The 16,041-nt window shown below is 43.5% G+C and overlaps 1 long non-coding RNA gene across 1 annotated transcript in view; it reads left to right on the top strand.

Annotated features, from left to right (window-relative positions):
- The window catches only part of LOC139752630 (uncharacterized), a 545,285-nt gene that overhangs the window by 440,336 nt on the left and 88,908 nt on the right, over positions 1 to 16,041 (top strand). The window contains exon 2 of the long non-coding RNA XR_011713544.1: positions 9,217 to 9,273. This is a non-coding gene — a long non-coding RNA (uncharacterized lncRNA). The remainder of the gene's footprint in view (positions 1 to 9,216; positions 9,274 to 16,041) is intronic.

The raw sequence follows: 16,041 nt of genomic DNA, 5'->3' as shown, positions 1-16,041 counted from the left end.
TAACCTTGCTCTTATTCACATTTACTCTTAACTTTCTTCTTCCACACACTTTACCAAACTCAGTCACCAGCTTCTGCAGTTTCTCACATGAATCAGCCACCGAGCGCTGTATCATCAGCGAACAACAACTGACTCACTTCCCAAGCTCTCTCATCCCCAACAGACTTCATACTTGCCCCTCTTTCCAGGACTCTTGCATTTACCTCCCTAACAACCCCATCCATAAACAAATTAAACAACCATGGAGACATCACACACCCCTGCCGCAAACCTACATTCACCTATATATATATAATATATGCATATATGTGTCGGAGGTGGAGGGAATGAGGAGAAGTGGGAGACCAGATTGGAGGTGGAAAGATGGAGTGAAAAAGATTTTGAGTGATCGGGGCCTGAACGTGCAGGAGGGTGAAGGGTGGGCAAGGAATAGAGTGAATTGGATCTATGTGGCATACCGGGGTCGACGTGCTGTCAGTGGATTGAATCAGGGCATGTGAAGCGTCTGGGGTAAATCATGGAAAGTTCTGTGGGGCCTGGATGTGGAAAGGGAGCTGTGGTTTCGGGCATTATTGCATGACAGCTAGTGACTGAGTGTGAACGAATGGGGCCTTTGTTGCCTTTTCCTAGCGCTACCTCGCACACATGAGGGGGGAGGGGGATGTTATTCCATGTGTGGCGAGGTGGCGATGGGAATGAATAAAGGCAGACAGTGTGAATTGTGTGAATGTGTATATATGTATATGTCTGTGTGTGTATATATATGTGTACATTGAGATGTATGGGTATGCCTGTTTGCGTGTGTGGACGTGTATGTATATACATTATACATGTGTATGGGGGTGGGTTGGGCCATTTCTTTCGTCTGTTTCCTTGCGCTACCTCGCAAACGCGGGAGACAGCGACAAAGCAAAATAATGATGAAAAAAAAGAAATATATATATATATATATATATATATATATATATATATATATATATATGTATATATATATATATATATATATATATATATATATATATATATATATATATATATATATATATATATATACAATGTTAAGAGACGGGGCAACACGAGTGTAAAGCTCTTTCCATGTTACACACAAATAGTAATCACACACACACACACACACACACACACACACACACACACACCACACGTGCACATGTTCGAGAGATAGGGTCCCATGAGTGTTAAACTCCCTACCCATACATTACAAATAGGTAATTACAAATAAATAATTACAAACACGCGCTCTTGCGCGCGAGACGGGAGCCCACGAGTGTAAAACTCTCTCCATGTACCGTACAAATGGGTAATTACACATAGGTAATTACACAAATCTGCGCGCCCAGTTCAATACCAAAGTAACTATAATGCCATTTGTTACATTCAGTTGTCTATCATATGCACCAAATGAGTGTCAAATACTTGATTAGCGTCAGGCTAATGACTTTTTTAAATTAGATTTTTTTTCTTTTTTTTTTTTGCCCCGCAGTCAACGTCGAACATTTCCTTTCTCGCTTTGAAACGAACGTACCTCTCATGAATGTAACTTTTGTAGCGCGTAAATTAGAGACTTGTCACGTATATATCTTCCATATGAAGCAAATATGTAAAGTTGTATGGCATTAGAGCCATATTTCTCCATTCATTGGGCGATCAGCCCCGACGTGTGCATTAATTTTCCTCCTATATAACATATTGCTCAGAGGTACGGGAGCCATGATGCAGTCCCCCCCACGAGCCAGCATTGATCGCCGCCAGACCCAGCGTTACCTGATGTCGCATGGAACTGGCAACGCTTTACACTGAACCCAGGATAATGAAGCTTTTTACCGACTCCAGGGGACGGAAGTTTTATACCAAGCCCAAGGTACGGAAGCTTTATACCGAAGTCGAGGGTACGGAAGCTTTATACCGAACCTCGAGTGCGTAAGCTTGATACCGAGCCCAGGGTAAGGAAGCTTTATACCGAGCATAGGGTACGGAAACTTCATACCAAGCCCAGGATGCGGAAGCTTTATACTGAGCCCAAGTTACGGAAGCTTTATTCCGAGACCAGGGTACAAAAGTTTTATACCGAGCCTAGGGTACAGAAGCTTTATACCGGGCCTAGGGTAAGGAAGCTTTATACAGAACCTAGAGTAATGAAGCTTTAAAGGTACCGAGCCTAGCGTGCAAAGCTCAATACCGAGCCTAGGATACGAAAGCTTTATACCGAGCCTAAAGTACAGCAGATTATATACCGAACCTAGAGTAAAGAAACTTTGTACCGAGCCCTGCGTACGAAAGCTCAGTAACGAGCTCAGGGTACGGAAGCTTTATACCAAGCCTAGGGTGCGGAAGCTGTATACCAAGCCAAGGGTACGTAAGGTTTATACCATGCCCAGGGTACGAAAGCTTTATACCAAGCCAAGGGTAAGGGGGCTTCATACTGAGCCTAGTTTACGGAAGCTTTATACTGAGCCAGGGTACTAAAGCTATATCCCGAGCTCAGGGTACGGAAGCTTTATACTGAACCTATGGTACGGAAGCTTTAAACCAAGACCAGGGAACGGAAGCTTTATACTGAGCCTAGGGTACGGACGCTTTATACCAAACCCAGGGTACGGAAGACATACCGAGCCCAAGGTACGGAAGCTTTATACCGAGTCCAGGATACGGAACTTTTATGCCGAGTCCAGGGTACGGAAGCTGTTTACCGAGCCTAGGGTACGGAAGCTTTATGCCGAGCCCAAGGTATGGAAGCTTTATAACGAGACCAGGGTACTAAAGCTTTACACCGAGCCTAGGGTACGAAAGCTTTATACCAAACCTAAAGTAAAGAGGCTTTGTACCGAGCCCTGCGTACGGAAGCTCAATACCGAGCCCAGGGTACGGAAGCTTTATACTGAGCCTAGGTTGCTGAAACTTTATACTAAACCAAGGGTACGGAAGCTTTATAACGAGCCCAGGGTAAAGGAACTTTATACCGAGCCCAGGGTACGAGAGCTTATATCAGAGTCTAGGGAACGTAAGATTCATACTGAGCCTAGGGTACGGAAGCTTTATACCGAGACCCGGGTACGGAAGCTTTATACCAAGAGCAGGGTACAGAAGCTATATACTGAACCCAGGGTACGGGAGCTTTATACCGAAACCAGGTACGGAAGCTTTATACTGAGCCTAGGATACAGAAGTCTTATACCGAGCCCAGGGTACAGAAGCTATATACCGAGCACAGGGTACGGAAGCTTTATACCGAAGCCAGGGTACGGAAGCCTTATACCGAGACCTGGGTAAGGAAGCTTATACCGAGATCAGGTTACGGAAGCTTTATACCGAGCCCAGGATACGGAAGATTTATATCAAGCCCAGGGTACGGTAGCTTTACACCGAGCCTAGGGTACAGAAGATTTGTACCGGAACCAGGGTACGAAAGCTTTATACCGAGCCCAGGGAACGGAAGCTGTATACCGAGCCCAGGATACGGAAGCTTTATACCGAGCCCAGGATACGCAATCTTTATATCAGAGTCTAGAAAACGGAAGCCTTATACCGAGCCCAAGATACAGAAGCTTTAAACTGAGACGCAGCTACAGAAGCTTTATATCGACACCAGGGTACAGAAGGTTTATACCGAGCCTAGGCTACGAAAGCTTTATACCGATACCAGGTACGGAAGCTTTATACCGTGCCTAGGGTACAGAAGCTTTATACCGATCCCAGAGTGCAGAAACTTTATACCAAGCCCAAGGTACAGAAGCTTTATACTGAGCCTAGGTTACGAAACCTTAATACCGAGACCAGGGGGCTGAAGCTTTATACCTAGCCTACGGTACGGCAGATTTGTACCGAGCCCACGGTACGGAGGCTTTTTACAGAGCCTACGGTAAGCAAGCTTTAAACCGAGACCAAGGTACGGAAACTGTATACCGAGCCCAGGGTACGGAAGCTTCATAGCGACCCAGGGTACGAAAGCTTTATACCGAGACCCAGTTACGGAAGCTTTGTACCAAGCATAGGATACATAAGCCTTATACCGAAAAAGGTACAGAAGCTTTATAAAGAGTCTAGGGTACAGAAATTTTATACCGAGACAAGGTACGAAAGCTTTATACCGAATCTAGGGTACAGAGGATTTATACCGAGCCCAGGATACGCAAGTTTTATACTGAGCCCACGGTATGGAAGCTTTATACCGAGCCTAGATTACAAAAACTTGATACCGAGACCAAGCTACGGAAGATTTATACCCAGCCCAGGGTACGGAAGCTATATACCGAGCCTAGGGTACGGGTTCTTTATAACGAGCCTAGGGTACGAAAGCTTTATACCGGGACCCGGGTACGGAAGCTTTATACCGGGACCAGGGTACGGAAGCTTTATACCGAGCCCAGGGTACGGAAGTATTATACTGGAGTCTAGGGTATAGAAGCTTGAAACAGAACGTAGGGTACAGAAGCTTTATACCGAGCCTAGGGTACGATAGCTTTATATTGAGACCGAGGTACTTAAACTTTATACCGAGCTAAGGATATAGCAGGTTTATACCGAGCCTGGTGTACGATAGATTTATATCTATCCCAGGGTACGGAAGCTTATACTGAGCCTAGGATACGGAAGCTGTAGACCGAGCCTAGAGTACGGCAGAATTATACCGAGCTCAGGATATGGAAGCTTTATAAAGAGAATAGTGTACATGAGCTTATACTGAGTTAACAGGGTACAGAAGCTTTACACCGAGCCCAGGGTATGGAAGTTTTATACCGAGCCTAGATTACGAAAACTTTATATCGAGCCCAGGGTATGGAAGTTTTATACCGAGCCTAGATTACGAAAACTTTATATCGAGACCAGGGTATGGAAGTTTTATACCGAGCCTAGATTACGAAAACTTTATATCGAGACCAGGGTATGGAAGCTTATACTGAGCGTAGGCTACGGAAGCTTTATACCGAGCCTACTGCACGGCAGGCTTATACCGAGCCCAGGGTACGAAAGCTTCATACCGAGCCTCGATCACGGAAGCTTTATACTGAGACCAGGGTGCGGAAGCTTATACTGAGCGTAGGTTATGAAAGCTTTATACCGAGCCTAGTGTACGGCAGTCTTATACCGAGCCCTGGGTACAGAGGCTTAATACAGAGCTTAGGGTATGGAAGCTTTATACCTAGATTAAGTTACGGAAGCTTATGGCTGTGAGAGAGAGAGAGAGAGAGAGAGAGAGAGAGAGAGAGAGAGAGAGAGAGAGAGAGAGAGAGAGAGAGAGACAGGTTGGCCAACAGACAGAGAGGCAGGCAATCAAACGCCCAGGTCAGAACGTGGGGTGAGTAACAATAACTGCAGTGTTTGCCCAGAAACTTTTCCTTCCCTGAGACTCTAAGATCCTGCAGAAGGTGGGAACATCCCTCTGCCCTTTCCTTTGTCTCGTATACGATTTTCGAGTGATTCTTGGAAGAACCTGAACGGTGGTTCTGTAACTGGTGTGCTCATGAGTCTACAGTCACCAAGATAGATATAGACACTTAGTGTGTGGGACTTGATAGTCCTTGTGTTTATATAGATGATGGTTATGTTTGTATAGAAAGATGGGAGCTATACCTTGAGATTATATTAGATGATGGTTATGTTTGTATAGAAAGATGGGAGCTATACCTTGAGATTATATTAGATGATGGTTATGTTTGTATAGAAAGATTGGAGCTATACCTTGAGATTATATTAGATGATGGTTATGTTTGTATAGAAAGATTGGAGCTATACCTTGAGATTATATTAGATGATGGTTATGTTTGTATAGAAATATGGGAGCTATACCTTGAGATTATATTAGATGATGGTTAGGTTTGTATAGAAAGATGGGAGCTATACCTTGAGATTATATTAGATGTTGGTTATGTTTGTATAGAAAGATTGGAGCTATACCTTGAGATTATATGAGTGATGGCTCTTTGATCCTTGGTTACATTATAAGTATTTTGATAAAAGGACAAAAGTTTATACACCCCAAGCCGGATTCGAAACCCGGGTTGGGTGTCCGGCCACCCTGGGCACACGGTGTTCAGAACACACACACACACACACACACACACACACACACACACACACACACCAGAAACCTATCGTTTTCACACTTGCAAGAACCTCATCTGGGTGGGTGTTGGATGGACCTTTTCGTAGCTCCGATGTAACCATACCGTCCTGACACCCGTGGTGTATCTACGTTCTTAAAAGTGTTTTTCTTTTCTTAAAGTCTGGTTTCTTGGAGTGTTACAAGCGTTGATACGTCAGTGACGAATCTGGCACGTGAACACGTTACAAATGCTGACACCAGTGAGCCTCCGTTGTTAATACTCCCTATGATGTGACCAGTGAATCTGAGGCAGCAGGAGTAACTTGCGTCCATGCTAATGGTGGAGAGGGAAATCTTGAAAGGGCAACTGATAAGGAAAGAAAGATTCTTATGATAAGCATAGCAATACGGAACATCATCTGTCTAATTCTAATATGTGAAACAAATCTGTCCCTTAGAGCATTGTTGAAAGATGTGTAAAAACAACTGTTGTAGATGCTATGAAGGGATGATGAAATGTTGGAGGGATGTTGGAGAAATAGTGGCCATGTGCTGAAGGGTTTGTTTTGAATGAGCTGTCAGCCAACCTGACAAGCACCCGAATAACGACCACAACAAGCACCCAGACAGCCTCCCTGACAGCCGTCCAATCACCTGCTTTGACGACCAGTCCAACAACTATCCCGTTAAACACCCAAACAACCAAACACCAACAACCACCACAACAACCATCCCAGCAACTACCCAAACTATCATTCAAACAACTAACCAAAGAGTCAACCATCCAAACAACCATACAAACACAACCCAAACTACTACACAAGCAACCACCCCCTGCAACCATCAAACAACCAACAAATAACCAACCCAGCAACTACAGCAACAACCACCCAAACAGCCACCCAAACAACCACCCAGGCAAACTTACCCTAACAACCACTCAGGCAATTACACCAACAACAACCTTACCATATCCTAAACAAGGACCTTGATATCCACCAAACCAACCACTCAATCACCCAGCCGAACAACCGACCTAGCAACAACCTCTCCAACAATCCCCCCACCCCAGAAACCATCACCCCGGCAACTAGCTCGAGACGGCCTAAATCTGCTCGTGACTCTCGAGTTATGAACACGGTAGAGAGACGAGCGTGAAGTTATGAACACGGTAGAGAGACGAGCGTGAAGTTATGAACACTGTAGAGAGACGAGCGTGAAGTTATGAACACTGTAGAGAGACGAGCGTGAAGTTATGAACACGGTAGAGAGACGAGCGTGAAGTTATGAACACGGTAGAGAGACGAGCGTGAAGTTATGACCACGGTAGAGAGACGAGCGTGAAGTTATGAACACGGTAGAGAGACGAGCGTGAAGTTATGAACACGGTAGAGAGACGAGCGTGAAGTTATGAACACGGTAGAGAGACGAGCGTGAAGTTATGAACACGGTAGAGAGACGAGCGTGAAGTTATGAACACGGTAGAGAGACGAGCGTGAAGTTATGAACGCGGTAGAGAGACGAGCGTGAAGTTATGAACACTGTAGAGAGACGAGCGTGAAGTTATGAACACGGTAGAGAGACGAGCGTGAAGTTATGAACACGGTAGAGAGACGAGCGTGAAGTTATGAACACGGTAGAGAGACGAGCGTGAAGTTATGAACACGGTAGAGAGACGAGCGTGAAGTTATGAACACGGTAGAGAGACGAGCGTGAAGTCATCTTGTTGATGGACAAACTAAGACTGAAAAATTATCCTCACGGCGGAAAAAAAAAGGGGATTCCAGCAACTTATCTTTTTTAGATGAAATAAAACTCATTTCCTGAATTATCTTGGTAGAACCGATCTCATATATATATATATATATATATATATATATATATATATATATATATATATATATATATATATATATATATATATATATACATTCTTTTTTAAGACTTTCCTGGGATTTAGAAAGACAGAGAAAATATAGAAATAAATCTAGATAGTGCCAGATCAAATCCCAACTGAAAATAATCAGGTAACGAGAATTCACAACGAAATGGACAAATGTAAACAGAGAATGATAGAATTTTTGTAAACATTGTGCGATACGAAGGAAGCAATGAACGGCAGTTGTGAATATGATCACAGCAAGAAAGATACTTTATGGAAGTAAGAAAGAATAGATATAAACGCATAGATAGAACCGAATCTGATGTGATCTGAAATAATCCGAGTCAGTGATGATAAGCCACGTCAGTATTAACGCCGACTGCCGATAAACCAGCAGCTGGACTCCTGCTCATGTTAGGGAAAGAGGGATTTCTCTCTGCCTCGTCTAGTAATGGGATATTCTTATCTAGTATGTCTAGTAATGGGATATTCTTATCTAGTATGTCGAGTAATGGGATATTCTTATCTAGTATGTCTAGTAATGCGATATTCTTATCTAGTATGTCTAGTAATGGGATATTCTTATCTAGTATGTCTAGTAATGGGATATTCTTATCTAGTATGTCAAGTAATGGGATATTCTTATCTAGTATGTCTAGTAATGGGATATTCTTATCTAGTATGTCTAGTAATGGCATATTCTTATTTAGTATGTCTAGTAATGGGATATTCTTATTTATTGTGTCGAGTAATCGGGTATTCTTGTGTACATTGTCAAGTAGTGGGGTGTTCTTGTAGACATGGACAAGTAATGGGGATTCTTATCTTTTGTGTTAAACAATAGGGTACTCCTCCACACTGTGTCAAGTTGTGGGATATTCTTATTTACTGTGTTAAGTGACTGGATTTCTTGTCTTCTGTGACAGTACCAGTGTATTTCTATCTACTATATCAGGTAATAGAGTACTCTTGTCTACTGTTCCATGTACTCTTGTCTACTGTGCAATGTAGTGGGAAATCTCGTCTTTGTCCAGTGAACAGGTTTTCATGTCTTGTATGTCAAGTAAACACGTACTTTGTCCATTATGCCCTAGTAACCTTGTTTACCATGTTAAGTAAACAGACAAACAATAGAGGTTTGAGTTCTATCAAGTAAAAGCTGGTTGTGTTGCCTCTGACGACCTCAATAGATTGTCAGATTATGGCCGTAACAATTTTCAGGAAATGTGTTCGAGTGTGTAACAAAATGAATAGTATATCATTTTCTTTCCAGGCAAAACGAGCCAGATCCCTGGAAGGCCCGCTGCATGGAGATACGAAATCATATAAGGTACGAAAAAAAATTAATGATTGAGTTATACAAAACTGTACTCATTCATACATACGCACATACATCTACATTTGAATATGAATTTTCGTAAGGTGGTGAGTCAGTTGCTGTTTACTGATGACACGACTCTGGTGCCAGATTCGAGTGAGAAACTGCAGAAGATAGTTTTGAGTTTGGGCGACTGTGTGGGGAAGGGAAGTTGAGAGTTAATGTCAATAAGAGTCGGTTATTAAATCTAGTAGTGAAGGGAAACATTTTGCTGGGGTATGAGGCTGAATAGAGAGAATCTAGAGAATGTTTAGTGTTTTAGGTATCTCGGAGTGGACATATGTGGCAGCGAATATAACCATAGCGACTGAGGAGTTGAGAAGGAGGATAAGGCCCCGCGTTCATTGAGCTGTGTATGAAAAGGGGTCACGAGCTGTCAGGGAAAAGATGGTTATGTTTGATGATATAGAAGTGTTGACGGTGCTATATGAATGCAAGACATGGGCCCTAGATCAATTAGTGCGGCATAAGATGAGTGAGTTGGATATGAAATGTTTGAGAACAGTATGTGGCGTTAGGATTGTTGATCGAATAATATGAAGGGTATATATGACACAGCTGAAGAGGGTGGGCTTGAAATGATTCTGGCACATGAAGAGGAGGAGTAAGAAGAGGCTGATTAACAGGAACAAAGAGAAGGTGGAAACTAAGGAGGTAGAAAGATGGAAGGAAAAAATGCTTTATGATCAGCAAATTGTTAACACCGTATATAAGTCCAAAGCTAGAGTGATCTCCTTAACTTTGGTCATCTCATTTACAGAAGCATAAAGAACCAATGGAGATGTAGAGGAGGACAGCAAGGATTTAGCTAATATTAAAAAAAGAGTTATCGTGAGAGGTTGGAGGTATCAAGTTTGTCGAGCGTGGAAGAGAAAAGAAGGGTTGACTTTATCGCAAACCTTTAGATTTTCAAGCTAGTTTTATGATGTCTACACTGAACATTTCTCCGATACATCCAAAGATCGAGCAATCAGAAGCCGTAAGAAACTTCTCAGAAATTAATGGCAAGAGACTCTTCTATAGCATCAGAGTAGCGGATGATACTATGAATGTTGACGGCATATAGATATCTAAAGAATTTACAACAGAAGTAGAAGTACAAGAGATGGGGAACCCCACGAGTGTGGAGCTCTATCCCCGTACTATCATGGCAGGGAATCATCAAATTACCTCTGGTTCAACGAAAGTTCAAATTACATGTCATGGATTATTCATGTTTACGTAAATAAAAAGTTCAGTTTGTGACGAGGGGTCTCTCCTGCATGCTGGCCATTTGAAAAGTCTGCCAGCCAACAGTGTGTATGTGTGTGTGTCTGTGTCTGTCTGTGTCTGTCTGTGTCTGTGTGTGTGTGTGTGTGTGTGTGTGTGTGTGTCTGTGTATGTGTGCACCAACACCCAGCCAGTGACTAAGTATAACATTTCTTGACCAGTGAATATAATCTGCCGTTTTCCACTTAGAACGTAGCCCACTGTCCAATAGATAGTCAGCCACCTTCCACCCACCGAGTAGTCTGCCATCCTACACCCACTGAGTGGTCTGCCACCCTCCACCCACTGAGTGGTCTGCTACCCTCCATCCACTGAGTGGTCTGCCACCTCCACCCACTGAGTGGTCTGCCACCCTCCTATCCACTGAGTGGTCTGCTACCCTACACCCACTGAGTGGTCTACTACCCTCCACCCACTGAATGGTCTGCCACCTCCACCCACTGAATGGTCTGCCACCTCCACCCACTGAATGGTCTGCCACTCTCCACCCACTGAGTGGTCTGCCACCAAACACACGGTGACAGACGGCTCACCTCCCTCCCGCCACAATCGTCCCATCCAACTTTGTCAAAGGAAGTTCCTCGAACATATTCTTTCCCCCTGGCTGGCTGGCTGGCTGGCTGGCTGCTGCTTTACTAACGCTTCACCTTTAATAGGACATACACCAGGTAAGAGTGAGGCACCGCGTCAGGCTTTGCTTCTCAACGCCTCCACTGGTTCTCACCTTCTCCAATGGTTCTCATCTTCTCCAGTGGTTCTCACCTTGGTTCTCACCTTTTCCACTGGCTCTCACCATCTCCTCTGGGTCTTACCGTCTCCACTGGTTCTCAACGCCTCCACAGGCTGGGTTCTTGAATACACCACAGAGGAAATTTCCAACAACAAATGTCTTCTCAACTCTTTTTCCTCGTTCACTCTGAACTTTTTTTTTTCCTAAAACTATTTCTTCAATCTACCTAGATGGTTAAAACTCATTAAAAGTATTTACGAACACTAATCGTTCTACTTAATGATAGCAGGACTTCAGAACAAGTTAGTAATGACTATTAACGTAGATGAGGAGACGATGGCATGGAAAGTGAGCTTACAATCTTGGCGAAGAGAGGACAGCAATCACAGCAGAACAGTCGTGTTGGTTGTTGTAAAGATGGCTGGTGGTTCAGAGTTATGACTACGCCCCCAATACTCCAGGACCATTTTCTATGAAAGAGTCCTGGTATTAGCCAGACGTCTAAAAGGCTCCTGCAGCCCAGGGCAGCACTACTTCCAGTAGCAGGGAAACGCTGACTACTTTGGAGTGAGAAATTCTTTGACGAGACTGTCCTCCCAATGACATACACTCGCTAAAGGTGACTTTTCGCTCGTGGTGTAACCTCTTGAAGATGGCGTCCGGTAGCACCAATATGGACCCTTACACAACTTTTTTTTTTTATTAAGCACTTGAAATGCTGTCGGAGTTAGGCCAGACGCTCGACAAGTGTGTAGCGAAATAGAAGAAACGAGTCTTAACACATGATGTCTTGCACTGTACATTCTGGTACTGTACACATGTTAACTTCTAGGCATAAAGAATAAGTGAAACAAAAAAAGAGAGACTTGAAAGGCTATGTAATAAATCTAGGAGAAAAAAGGGAAAGTGAAAGTTGAAACTCAAGAAAAAATGCATACGAACGACCAGCCAATTTTTATCAGACAGTCGTGACGGAACAAATATATTGTGGAGGAAGTTTATAGACTCTGAGGTTAGGAGTGGCAGGGGAACAGGCTAGGTGTGGAGGACAGCGGCAACGGAAGACGGGGGCCCAAATATAGGACCGTGCGAGGCAAAGATGCAGTAGATGTTCTGCAAAACAGGAAAAGGAATTTCCAAGCAGAGGAAATGATTGGGGAGAGAGAGAGAGAGAGAGAGAGAGAGAGAGAGAGAGAGAGAGAGAGAGAGAGAGAGAGAGAGAGAGAGGAGGGAGGAGGATGACAAAGCTACCTTACTGTAACTCTTCTATCCTATCACTTTACCAAAATATTGGGTATGCACGGTATGGAAATTGTCGACCATTTTCTGATATTTTCCCTCCAGCACAAACTGACGTATTTCACCAACCGAAGGGGCTCTCTGCCACACAGTTTATGTGTGGAACAAGACGAAGATTATACATCAGGCGAAGCAAAGTCGGCCCGCACTCAACACAGGTATTTATCCTCCTTTCGGCATTGGTCTGTAAATGAGTACCATCTTAGGCTGGGGTGTTTGTGTGAACACACACATTGGAGTATACTCATGGTACAAATACACAATCAACAGGAGAACTCTCACCTCGTAACAAATAGACACACACACACACACACACACACACACACACACACACACACACACACACACACACACACCTGTGCTTAACGCAGAGGTGTTATTTGTATCTGTATCTGCCCGACCTCGGCTCCTGTCGGTGTATAGTGAAAATTATCGAATATAAAGTAGAAATCAGTCAGTAAAGTAAGATAGTTTACCCCGGTTCAGTCAGTGACAACACGTCGACCCCAGCATACCACATCGTTCCAATTCAGTCCCAGATCGTTCAAATTATTTTCTACTCCATCCTTCCATTTCCAATTAGGTCTCCCCGTTCCTCTTGTTCCCTCCACTTCTGCCACGTATATCCTTTCTGTCAACCTTTCCTCGCTGAGTGAGTTTATTAGCAGCTTTGTTGCACGAGACCGGGTTATAGTGATAGGTGATTTAAATGCAAAGTGAGTAATGTGTCAGTTGAGGGTATGATTGGTGTACAGGGGGTGTTCAGTGTTGTAAATGTAAATAGTGAAGAGCTTTGGATTTCTGTGCAGAAAAAAGGCCAGTGACCAGTGATTGGGAATACCTATTGAAAAGAGATATACATAAGTATACGTATGTGTGTAGAGAGATGATCAAAGGGCATTATTGGATTCTCTGGTAATCCATAGTCGTCTAAAAGGGAGGCTTTTGGATGTTAATGTTGGAGAGAAGAGAGTGGTGAGAGCAAGTAAGCTTGGAAAGAAGACTTGTGTGAGGAAGTACCAGGAGAGATTGAGTTTAGAATGACAAAAGGTGAGAGCAAATTACGTAGGGGGAGTGGGTGAGGAATGGGATGTATTTAGGGAAGCAGTGATGGCTTGCCCAAAACATGCATGTAGCATGAGAAAGGTGGGAGATGGGCAATATTAGAGAGGGTAGTGAGTGGTGGGATTAAGAAGTAAGGTTGTTAGTGAAAGAGAGAAGAGGGGCGTTTGGACGATACTTACACTGGAGTAGTGCAAATGACTGGGAGATGTATAAAAGAAGGAGGCAACAGGTCAAGAGAAAGGTTCAAGAGTTGCAACAGAGGGCAAATGAGAGTTGGGGTGAGAGAGTATCATTAGATTTTAGGAGAATAAAAAGATGCTTTGGAAGGAGGTAAATAACGTGCGTATGACAAGAGAACAAATGGGAACATCAGTGAAGGGGGCAAGTGGGGAGGTGATAACAGGTAATGATGGAGTGAGAAGGAGATGGAGTGAGTGTTTTGAAGGTTAGTTAGATGTATTTGACGATAGAGTGGCAGATATAGGGTGTTTTGGTGGGGGTGGTGTGCGAAGTGAGAGGGTCAGGGAGATTGGTTTGGTAAACAGAGAAGAGGTAGTGAGAGCTTTGCTAAAGATGAAATCCGGCAAGACGACAGGTTTCAATGGTGTTGCAGTGGAATTTCTATAAAAAAAGGGATGCTATGTTGTTGATTAGTTGGTAAGGCTATTCATTGCATGTATGGATCATGGTGAAGTGCCTGAGGATTGGCGGAATGCATGCATACTGCATTGTACAAAGACAAAGGGGATAAATGTGAGTATTCAAGCTGCAGAGGCATAAGTTTGTTGAGTATTCTTGGGAAATTATATGAGAGAGTATTCATTGAGAGTGTGAAGGCATCAGATTGGGGAAGCGCAGGGTGGTTTCAGAATTGGTAGAGGATGTGTGGATCAGGTGTTTGCTTTGAAGAATGTATGTGAAAAATACTTAGAAAAACAGATGGATCTTTATGTAGCATTTGTGGACCTAGAGAAGGCATATGATAGGGGGATAGAGATGCTTTGTGAAAGGTTTTAAGAGTATATTATGCTTTGCTTTAAAGTATATATGTGCGAAATACTTAGAAAAGCAAATGGATTTAAATGTAGCATTTATGGATCTGGAGAGGGCATATGATAAAGCTGATAGTGATGCTTTGTTGAAGGTTTTCAGAGTATATGGTGTGGGAGGTAAGTTGCTGGAAGCAGTGAAAAGTTTTTACCGAGGATGTACGGCATGTGTACGAGTAGGAAGTGAGGAAAGTGATTGGTTTCCAGCGAATGTCGGTCGGCGGCAAGGGTGAGTGATGTCCCCTTGGTTGTTTAATTTCTTTATGGATGGGGTGGTTAGGGACGTAGATGCAAGAGTTTTGGAGAGAGGGGTATGCAGTCTGTCATGGATGAGAGGGCCTGGGAAGTGAGTCACTTGTTGTTCGCCGATGATGCACCTCCAGTGTATTAACTTGTCCCTTAACCCTACTGAACCTATTTACCTTGCTGTTACTCATTTACTCTCAACTTTCTCCTTTCACACACTTTACCACACTAAGTCACCAACTTTTGCAGTTTCTCACCCGAATCAGCCACCAGCGATGTATTACCAGCAACAAAAATTGATTTACTTCCCACGTCCCTCTCATCCACAACAGACTGCATACTTGCCTCTCTCTCCAAAACTTTTGCATTCACCTCCCTAACCACCCCATCCATAAACAAATCAAACAACCATGGAGACATCACGCACCTCTGCCGCAAACCGACATACGCTAGGAACCAATCACTTTCCTCTCTTCCTACTCGTACACATACCTTACATCCTTGGTAAAAACTTTTCACTGCTTCTAGCAACTAACCTCCCACACCATATACTCTTACAACCTTCCACAAAGCATCTCTGTCAACTCTATCATATGCTTTCTCCAGATCCATAAATGCTACATACAAAACCATCTGTTTTTCTAAGTATTTCGCACATACATACTTCAAAGCAAACACCTGATCCACACATCCTCTATCACTTCCAAAACCACACTGCTCTTCCCCAATCTGATGCTCTGTACATGCCTTTACTCTCTCAACCAATACCCTCTCACATAATTTCCCAGGAATATTTAACAGACTTATACCTCTGTAATTTGAACACTCTCCTTTATCCCCTTTGCCTTTGTACAGTGGCACTATGCATGGATTCCGCCAATCCTCAGGCACTTCATCATGAACCATGCATACATTGAATATCCTTACCAACCAATCAACAACAGCCTCCCCTTTTTTTTTTTATAAATTTCACTGCAGTGCCATCCAAACCCGCCACCTTGCCGGCTTTCATCTTCCGCAAAGCTTTCACCTCTTCTCTGTTCACCAAACCCTTCTCCCTGA

The sequence above is a fragment of the Panulirus ornatus genome, chromosome 13 (assembly GCF_036320965.1).
Source record: "Panulirus ornatus isolate Po-2019 chromosome 13, ASM3632096v1, whole genome shotgun sequence".
In the NCBI taxonomy this organism is placed as follows: Eukaryota; Metazoa; Arthropoda; class Malacostraca; order Decapoda; family Palinuridae; genus Panulirus; species Panulirus ornatus.
Note: the sequence above shows the minus strand (reverse complement) of the source record. Positions and strands in the feature narration are given on the sequence as shown.